This window comes from Lagopus leucura, unplaced genomic scaffold (genome assembly GCF_019238085.1).
Source record: "Lagopus leucura isolate 7727_CA_CO unplaced genomic scaffold, USGS_WTPT01 Super-Scaffold_100008, whole genome shotgun sequence".
Taxonomy (NCBI): Eukaryota; Metazoa; Chordata; class Aves; order Galliformes; family Phasianidae; genus Lagopus; species Lagopus leucura.
The window spans coordinates 27932849-27942916 of record NW_024962265.1 but is presented as its reverse complement, the minus strand read 5'-3'; positions in this window follow the sequence as shown (position 1 = coordinate 27942916).

Here is a 10068-nt window from a genome sequence, read left to right as displayed (position 1 = left end):
ACAGTGACCAGAAACATTTTAGTTAATCTTTGAATATCTTCACTTTCCTTATATCAACATCTCACTTACAAATGTACATTTATTAAAATGAATGCCATCATGGATAGTATAAAACAATTTAGTGACTGCAAGTCTTTACATAGGAGATACAGACAGATTGCCGGAATTACATTCATTCTAGGCCATTCTCACTACACAATTGTAGACAGCTGACTGCAAACTTTCATACAGGCATCTGTCTAAAAACCACGTGGAAACACATTTGGTCCTGTCCAAATCTTGTCGCTAGAATAACTGATGTGCTGATTTTCTCAGGACTAACTCTCAAAGCACTGACATCTTACTATGCTTATTATTTCAGCCAGGCATTTAATAGTAAACAATTCACTATATGATCTCTGGTGAATATCAAAGTCACATTTGTAACTAAATGAAACTAACTAAACAAAACTGCCAAAAGTTAAAAAAGGCAATGTGTAAAACAAACCTTTGCCTTTGAACCTAACAAGTTTCAAAACACCTCCTGTCCCAAGAAGAGCAAAGCAGGAAAGCAAAGCAAACAAGGAACCTGGAGAGACAAGAGAAAATGGAAGCAGACTAAACAAGAGATCACAAACCTGGGGAAACAAGTAATATGCAAATAGCAGTAATCAACAAGGATAACAGGGAAAACATGATCAAAGCTAGAATCTTCTGATATGAGTGACTCCTATGGCATGCTAGAAGTGCATTAGCACCCTGTAACCACAATAAAGAGCCCAACAAAGTAATTCGTATCAAAGAGTAGCACACAGAAAGAAAGAATACATAATAAAGTAACACATGGAAAGCAGGTTCCACCTCCTGCCTACAGTTAACTCAAGAGAGTGAAAAATATTCTCACTGAGATGCATGGCATTAAAGTAAAAATTATAGAGGTAAAAAAAAAAAAAAAAAAAAAAAAAAAAGCAGAAAACAAAACAGCAGCCAAGATTTTGCATAAAAGAGCTGAAAACATCTGAAGAACTGGAAATATGATGAAGCATAGCAAGCCTCCCATGAGCTGTTGAACTAATCAAGCCAGGTTTCCTAGGGATTCTTTATATTCCTTATCTTTCCCAGTAATAAATCTAGTCCCTCAGATTATTACGAATCCAAGTGCCAACATCTGTTACATTCACTTTGCTGTATTTCAAGTTCCATCCACACTGCAGTTGCTTGGTATTTTTATTGTCCTTCCTCTTCTCTTACACAGTACAGTAACAACACCCTGATAATGAGCTCCCACATTTACCCAGCTAACTTCCATGTCACTTGCACCCTTCAGTGATGCCCCCCAGTAAGTACCACATTCCCGTCATCCCCACTCAAAAAAGTCCTCCTTAGTTTCACATCCCCTCTGCTTCACAGAGTCACAGAATAGCTGAGACCAGAAGGACTTCTGGATGTCTCAGGTTCAATTTCCCTGTCCATGCAGGTTGCTCAGGGCCACATCAAAACCTCATATGAATTTTGAAAATCTCCAGGGTTGGAGACCTCACAGCCACTCTGGAAGACACATGCCAGTGTTTGACCACTGTCATAGTGAAAATTTTTTTTGTTTTTAAGCGGAATTAGCCGTTTAGTATCTAGCTTCATCTGTGACTCCAATATGTCCCTGAGGGCTGAACATAATGCGGCTTCAGTTCAGAATACTTCTAACCTCAAATCTATGTCTTGCACTTGCAGGCAGACTCTAAGATCTCCCATGTCTTCTAAATGTGATTTCCTGATAGCTAGACAGAGACTGGAAAGCACCATGCCCTGGTCCAAATTGTGGCTGGCCTTGTGCACGGATAGCTTGCAGCTTTTTGTCTCCTAGTAGACCAACTAAAACCATGTAGGGGTGAAATTTTACTGGCTCCCCTCAGTGGTTGGCTTAATGAGGTCCTTTCCTTTCACAGCCATCAACTTGAACCCCAATGGTTCCCCAATTGTCCCTTGATTTGGCTTAAAACTAGCAGTGGGTTCAAAAGATTTCGGCAGGAGTTATCAAAGAAAGCTGAAGCAAGGAGGATTTATCCATTCGTACTGACAATATTTTTAAATAAGACTCTAAAACTTCTTTTTAAAATCAGGTGGGAGGAATTAGTCTAACATGTAATGTGTCTGAATATAGGCTGCACTGAGAGTAAAGAGAAGAGGTTGGAGCTGGTCTGGTGACACAGATGGACATTTCATGCATTTACTGAAGATACTATCAGCATCTCTCTTGAGACAGAAAATATTTCAGAACCAACAATAAGATAATCTAAAAAAAAAATAAAAAAATAAAAAAAATGCTGCATCCTTCAAAAATCTTCAACTTTGCAATGTATTCCATACAGAATACAGGTGCTACAATCCCTATGAGTTGTACTTTCAGGGAGCAACATAAAATTTGAACAAGAAAAACAAATGTGTGATGCCAGATCAGGAATGCTTAATAAATCAGTGAAAAGCGCAGAGCACCTCCAGAGCTCATAGACCACTTTTTTTTCCAAAGAATATTCAGAACAAGATACATATAAAAATAGTTCATAACCAACCAAAGAGAAACAAAACAAAACAAAACAGATTATCTGGAGAAAAGAGTAAAACTGTTCTAAAATAACATTGGAATCTATGAATGTAATTAACTAATTTAATAGTTCTGAAAAATATTGCAGAAACCAGCTTCCAGCTGAGACAAGCTTAGTAAAGCTCCTAGTGGCTGAGTACTTTGGCTCACCTGGTTGAAATGCCGCGATGGTCTCAGCTGGAGGCTCAGCTGTGCTAATGTGCAGAACGCGCATTGGAAGTCCAGATTCCAGTCCAGGGACTTTGCTAACTACTCACATCAGCTCTTGTGGCTGACCACCAGTTGGCAAGCACAGGAGAAATTCTGGGTTTGTGTTATGCTAAGAAGCATGATAACAATGGAAGAAAATGAAATGCGTGAAATAAAGGTAATTATTTATTTTCAAGCAAGTATAGAGGTTTCTGCATGTCTTGTATTTTGCATCAAATGCTGCTGTGCAGTGACTTGTTTTAAGGAAAAAGTAAATTAAATCATACTTTATACATACTACATATACACGTATATATACAAAGACTTAAACTAAAATACTCAAATGCAGGAAAAGCTATTGATATATACATGTTTTGGAATCCTACCTCTGAGAAAGCTACACACTGAAGATACAGCCTGTTTGAGCATTTTGAAGCTATTTTCAAAGCTATGTTTCATTACCCTGTGAGCCGGATATCTATCTTTGAGAAACATGTTTTGTATTTTGTTGTTGTTGTTGTTTATTTGTTTTTTAGTTTGTGGTTTCTGCAGGACTGAACACACGCTTTGCTGTATGGCCAGATGAAAATAGTTGCACAGCCGAGCCTCCTTCTACTCCAACATTTGTTGTTTCAAGTACAATCATTTTGTCAAAACATCTCCCAGACCAGAGCTGGAAACCTGAACAACTTAGAGAGCAAGGAGGGTCACTCTGTGACATTATGTGCTTAACTGCCTTTTCACTTGGCTGGTAACGTGATGCTTTAGGCTTTTAAGTCAAACCTCAGTGGCTGGAAGTACAGCAATCTCCACAGCACTTGACACAGCATGGCAGAAGGGCCTCCAGTTCTGCTGCAGTCTTCAGAAAGGCTTTTGTTGTGAAAGTTTCTGAATCTCCCTTGGAGAACCCCTTGAACACTTCTGGTCATGTCATGTACATAAAATAAAGTAAATCCAATAACTCCAAATATTTTATGTACTTCTGTAGCCAGACAATACATATTAACTATAAAAATATAGAAAATGTAATAATAAACTAGAAAAAGACACTTTATAGGGAAGTATAAAAAAAGAAAACTATTTCCACTTCCAGCTTTACTGTTGTCACTATATCTTGGTATCTTAATCTTTTACTTGCTTTTATCAACTTGTTATTTCACTATCACTTTATAACTATCCTTTCCATCTCATCTCCCCCAAATATTTCAAAGACACATCAGGAGAATTTGGATTAAGATCCCGTACAGCTGACTCTCTTCTCCCCTTGCGCTCATTAGAACTAGAATGATGAATGCCAGTGCCCCAGGCTGTAGTGGCATTTGGATTGCAGCTGATTTCAAACCTGAATATCAAGTTGAAGATTTTTAGGACTGTCTGGGGGCATCTATCTCAGTTCCAGCTTTCAGATTTTAGCTAAACACAGACCTTATGTATTCTTAGCACCAAAGTACCTCAGTAACTTCCTTGGAAAAAGGAAGAACATTTTAAAGGACTTTTAAATTTCTTTCTTGGAGTGGTGGGGGGTGGAAGGGATAAGCCTTTGATATGGATGAAGCTTTTAGTCTGCAGTAATCAGTACTTAAACTGGATAAATATAATGCTTAAATCAGCCATCAGAAGCTCTATAGATTACAGAAGAAAGTTAATCAAGACCAGTGTCTCAGCATGAAAACTCAGAAGGAATCTCTTTGAGAGAAATTAGTAACTTTTGCTGATAAATAGTTTTGATTTGTGTGCCAAAAGGAAATCATCATGTAGAGAAGAGGCAAAAAGTCCTCAAGCAAAACAATTAAATACTGATCAATTGTGACATAATGACAGAACAATCTTCCAAAGCTTTGGAGATGCCTAACCTTTCTCTTCATGCAGTAAAGATAATGTGCAATTGCAGTGCTTAATTATTTTAAAAAACATTTTGTATTATTTATTGATGTAAAAAATGCTGTTCTAAATTGGTTTGCTGATAGTATTTTTTATCTTCAAACCTCAAAGTAAATAATTTATGTATTCCTGTTGTTGTGTGGTATTCACTTCAGGTAACATTTCAGTTACCTTACCCCATATCTCACACTTTTGGGCATGATTATCTAGCTTGGGTTAGAATGACATCACAGCCATAATTCAATGTCCTTATTTCTGGGTAGACACCTAAGTTTTTCTTTCTACTCAGTAAGTCACTGTGCAAAGGATAAATGCTACCACCACTGCATTTTGCCTTGCAATGGGATCCCTCTCTCCTGTATAGGCACCATTGTGAGTAGCTCACAGCTCCTTGTCCCAAGGATTCTCTGGTGCTCAACAGGAACATGCTTTGCAACTGCAAAAGGTGCTGGTAGACGGGTCTGGAGCTATAAAGGGTCTTAGGAATCATCACACTGATTTCCATGAACTACATCCCACCACCAAAGCATCCACCAAGCTTTGTGGTGCACCCCACAACTCACACAGCCTCTCTGGGAGCATGGTGCAGTTCTCTTCCTTCCTGGAAGCAAAGATTTTCTCCAGGGGAAGGCAGGCCATAGGAGAGGCTGCACTCCTCTGTCCAGGCCTCCTCCCAGCTGCCAGTGGGGAGCTGCCCCAGCTGTGTGGGCAAGGAGCCAGCATCCTGGCACAGACCTTGCAGCTGATGAATAGAACCTGATCCACTCCTGGGAAAAGCTTGTTTCTTTTCACTGATGGTTCAGTGATCTTTGGGTCCTATTCTAAAACCTGGAAGTCAGGTGGGATGAATTCAGACAACCTTTATCTGCACGCTGCCCTCCAATGGGGCTGGTACAGGATAAAACCAGGTTTAACTCAGCCTGTGGGGTTAACAAAGCCTGATAAAAACCAACCAACCAAACATTTAAGAAACACAGAGAGATTTTACTTGAAATCAGGTGTTTTGCAGCCTTTTGACAGCTCAAGAACAGACCTTGTACTTAGCAAAACTTTACAGTGAACACTGCCTTCTTACTTAATAACACATAGTGTTATTTTGCACACATTGTTTTCCTTTGTTAATGTACACAGTTCCCCATATTTTAGTACAAATGTTTTTATTTGCTGCTACAAGATAAAAGTCAGCCATATCGTTAATAAAAATATTCTCTGTATGATGCAGATGTTTCCAAGAGTGCCCCAAAATGAATTTTAATGCACAGAACATTTGCATTTCTTCCCCCGCTAAAGAGGAACAGGAGTATAATCTCAGCCTTACTTTGATTTATGCTTTATGGGTATGCACATAAAAGAACATAAATACTATTACTGCAATTTTGTATCAGATTTTATGCATATTTTTCTGTGGGCTTTTCCTCGTGCTTACCAGTTTCACATGCCTACTGCTTTCCTCGTGAAAAAAAAATGAGCTTATTGATGTAGAATGTAACATCAAATACACCTGTGAACATGCACTCCTCTTTCCTGGATTTTAGGAAACAAAGAGGGATGCCCAAGCTTTTGCTGTGCAACAAAGAGAAGGGATGAACACCTTTGGTTAATATATTTAAAGGTGCTGATAGATATGACAATGTGAGCTGTGTTCCTACTTCATTCATACATCAGAAAGAGGCTGAGGGGTGCTCAGAAACAGAAGGAAATGGAATTAGAGCTGCTTGGCAGGATATAACTAGAAAAGTCCTGAGCTTTGGGGTTGGTAATAACATTAGAGTTAATGTAACTAAACATATTGCTACTGTCTGCAATTGTGGAAAGGGTTCTGGGAAAAAAAGGAAGGGTTGTAGATGTTTTTTACATATGATGGTAGTTTATTTCCTAAGATTGCTGTTGGAGCAGAAACCATATTTCACATTAATATTGCTTAATATGTTATTCATTGCCCTGGGCTCCAGAAATGAGCAGTGAATTAGGTCATGGTGAATAAATACGTATCAGTGTCCATCAAGTGACATTTCTCATCTCTTTTCCCTCTTTCTTCTTTCCATGCAGTATCAAAACCCCATTCCTCCGTTTACCAGGCAGTACATGACAGAGCGAACCATTTCGGGGGCGGCTGTAAATACAGAGTTCCCATTACAGACGTAGTTAACCTTAATACCATCACAAGGCTGATGTAAATCCCCCTCGTTTTGGTGAGGTATGCACTGCACTTGGACAAATGAGCACATTTCCACTGACCCTGATGAGGACACCTCCCAGTGCCATGGCTGAGGGGTGGCACTAGGTGCTGCACCCAGGTCCAGTGCCTTCCCCCACCTCCCACCGCACACCCATCAACCGGGGCTGATAGTGAATGCTGGCTCACAAACAGCCTCTCAAGCTGCTCATCAGCAACCTGATAGCCACCTTATTTTTGTAAAAAATGATCCCATTTTCTTTTTTATCTCATGTCCTTCGCCTCAGACAGTTGTTGATATATTGCTATTTTGATGTACGTTGACATATGGCTCCTGAAGTACTAAATAAGTGATTCAGGCTGCTGCAAACGTTAATTTATGCCCTGCAGACACAACGTTAGCTCCTGCTGACTCCCAGGCTGTGTGCAGGTGACACTGCCTTGTGTGAGAGGCAGTTTCACAGCCCTCAGCACTGCTGGGTAATGGAGGCTGAGCAATCTACCTAATCAAATCCTGATCAGAGCATTAGAATTAATGCAATAGTGGAGTGCTGTAATGATAATTAGGGACTGGTAGCATTGTCCAATTTTTTATATCGCATTTACAGCCATTCGTCTAATAATTAACTGTTACAGTTACTGGGACAAGATTAGTGGTCTGCACTTAGCCATGCCAGAGTGTTATATTGCTTTATTGACTGCTGATGTCGGTCCCTGTTGCTGCTGTGCTGAGCTCAGGGGAAGTATGGTATGTGCCTGTGCTGAGCATCAGAGATAAAAATCAACAGGAACTATGAAGGAAAGAAGTGAACAGAGGCATATGGAAAGTTTCCTGAGAAAATGGGGATTTATGCTTGCAACCTGGTTTCAAAGCACAAAAATTGGGATACTTTCATTCAGCTGGTGAGGTGATATTGCCCTTTTGTCTCCTGGCTGGAATGAGAACCAGTTTTGCTGATATGTTTTCCCAATAGGGAAAAAATCCCTTTAAATACCTCGTTAGAGACCTGTTACTGTTTTAGGGGAATGCCCTGAAGGCCTCTACCTTGTCCCTTCTATTTATGCATTTATACTGCTTTAGTTAAGACTATAACTGCACTTCTGTCATACCTACTGCATTTTTCAGAGGCCCTGGAATCCTTTTTAACACTGTAATGTGGCCATAAAAATGTGCTTTGGGCTGCTACCTGTATTACAAGATTTGAGCCAAGAAGCAGACTCATTTGACCAAATTAAGCCTCTATATTCCAAATAGTTGTTGGGCTGTTTATGTTATTTAATTCTACACATGCAAAATACAAACGTGTTCTTCTGACTGAGAACAATTTTGCTGCACTAGCTCTGATCAAAAGCTCACAACAATGCAGGGAGCTTGCATGCATTCACTGAAGAAAGATGTCTGCCATTCTTTACAGCCAGGAAAACAGGTAAAAACCCACCTTTCAATAACAACAAGCTTGTTGAGAAGCGAGAAAAGACAAACACATGAAGCTAAAATCCCTATTCCAGCTCTGAAATAAAATCTATACTGAGGGAGGATCTCAGTGTGAAGCAGTACAATCCATATGAAACAGTGCTTTGCTTTGCATCCGCTGGCTTCCCAACAGCTGGGACCATGTGGGTGACACTGTGCACTAGAATAAAAGCTGAGCCAATTTGCCCTGGTCCAAAGAATTTGTGGTGGTAATGTTTAAATAGCCAGGATGGTGGCCTTTTGTAGGTTTTGTGCGCTATCAGAGAAGTGGTCTATGCCCATCACACCTGACTTGCCTTCATTTCTTCACACAAACAGCTTCTAGTACTTTGCAGGGTGCACCTAGATGAATTGCCTTGCATGAATTGTGTAGTAAATCTTGGTGTTAGTCAGGCAGGATTTCTACTTTTGCTATGGCAAGAGTTGTAGAGAAGAAAGCCAAAATCCTCTTCTGGCTCATCCACAAAGGCCCTATTTTTCAAGGAAATGCAGGCAAGCTGACAAGAGACAGTCAGGAAAGTGGAAGTGAATCACAGGAAGGTGTGAAGTCAACATAGATAAGTAATCTGCTGCACATTAAACCACCACGTGGCTGCTTTCACTCAGCCTTTAACTTGCTGTAGATTAATTCCAGAAGTGATTCAGCATGTAAGTGCTGACTTAACAAATTTAGTTCATGCACATATCCTGTTCTGGGTGTCCCTGTGCAGACAAGCCCTGGTGAAGACAGCTAGGGACTCTTCTCTTATAAATTAGTCTGGATCCCTGAAGGTATTTTTAACACAAACTAATACATTTTTCAACTATACTGGAGTAAAGACTCAGACTTTATACCCAGGCAAATTTTCCTCTGAATTTTAAGGGATGACTGATCTAGACTTCAGATTCTTGTCTCCAGAATGAGGCAGTTTATGGGCAAGGATTCCTGGAATCTCTTGATCAGTGGCTATAGGAATGATTAGAAGTAGGAAATCAGATGGCAGATATAAATAATACTATCTAATGTGACACACTGCATGACCATAGGGAGCTTTTTTCTTGTGGGAGGAATGCTGGAGACAACTACATTTACAAATACAGCAATATATGCTACTGCGTGGTATCCCAGCAGCCTCTTCTACACAGCATCTGAGGGTTTTAATACTTTCTTACTGTCCCTGAAAATTATCTAGGGTGTGTAAAAACTACAAGGTGATTGTGATGAAAGCCGAGGGAGCGCTAGCTGACAAATTTGTCACAGATAAATTGGGATAACTACCCATTGTTTAAAGCCACTGGACATGAGGCTTGGCAGACTGATTTGACTGTGTTATATTTTGTCTTTTCCCATGGATAATTTTTATCTCCTCTTGCTTAGAAGGCTATGTCACTCCTTTTGAAGGGCAGTAAGCTTGAAAAGCTAAGCTTCTTAAACTTAAATCCAGCAGGGCTATCCTCTGTCTGAATCAGCTTTAACTTGAATTGTGTCCCTCTAATATTTCACACAGTTTCAATTACACTCCAAAGCAGCTGAGGACTATGTGAATTCTAGTGCTAAATTTAATCAAGTACTCCTCCAAGATGGAAGAGAATGTATCTTCAGTACTAACTGAAAGAGACAAATGAAATCAGTCCCCAAGATCTTGGTTCTGTCCACTCTGTACTGTAGGACATCTCAGAGAAAAGACCTTCGGTAGCAACTGAAGTCTGAAGTCTGATAATGTGAAAGCTTAAAACTGCAAGGTATGAAACCCATGAAAAATGGTACGCTTCACCTGGACTGTAGAATCA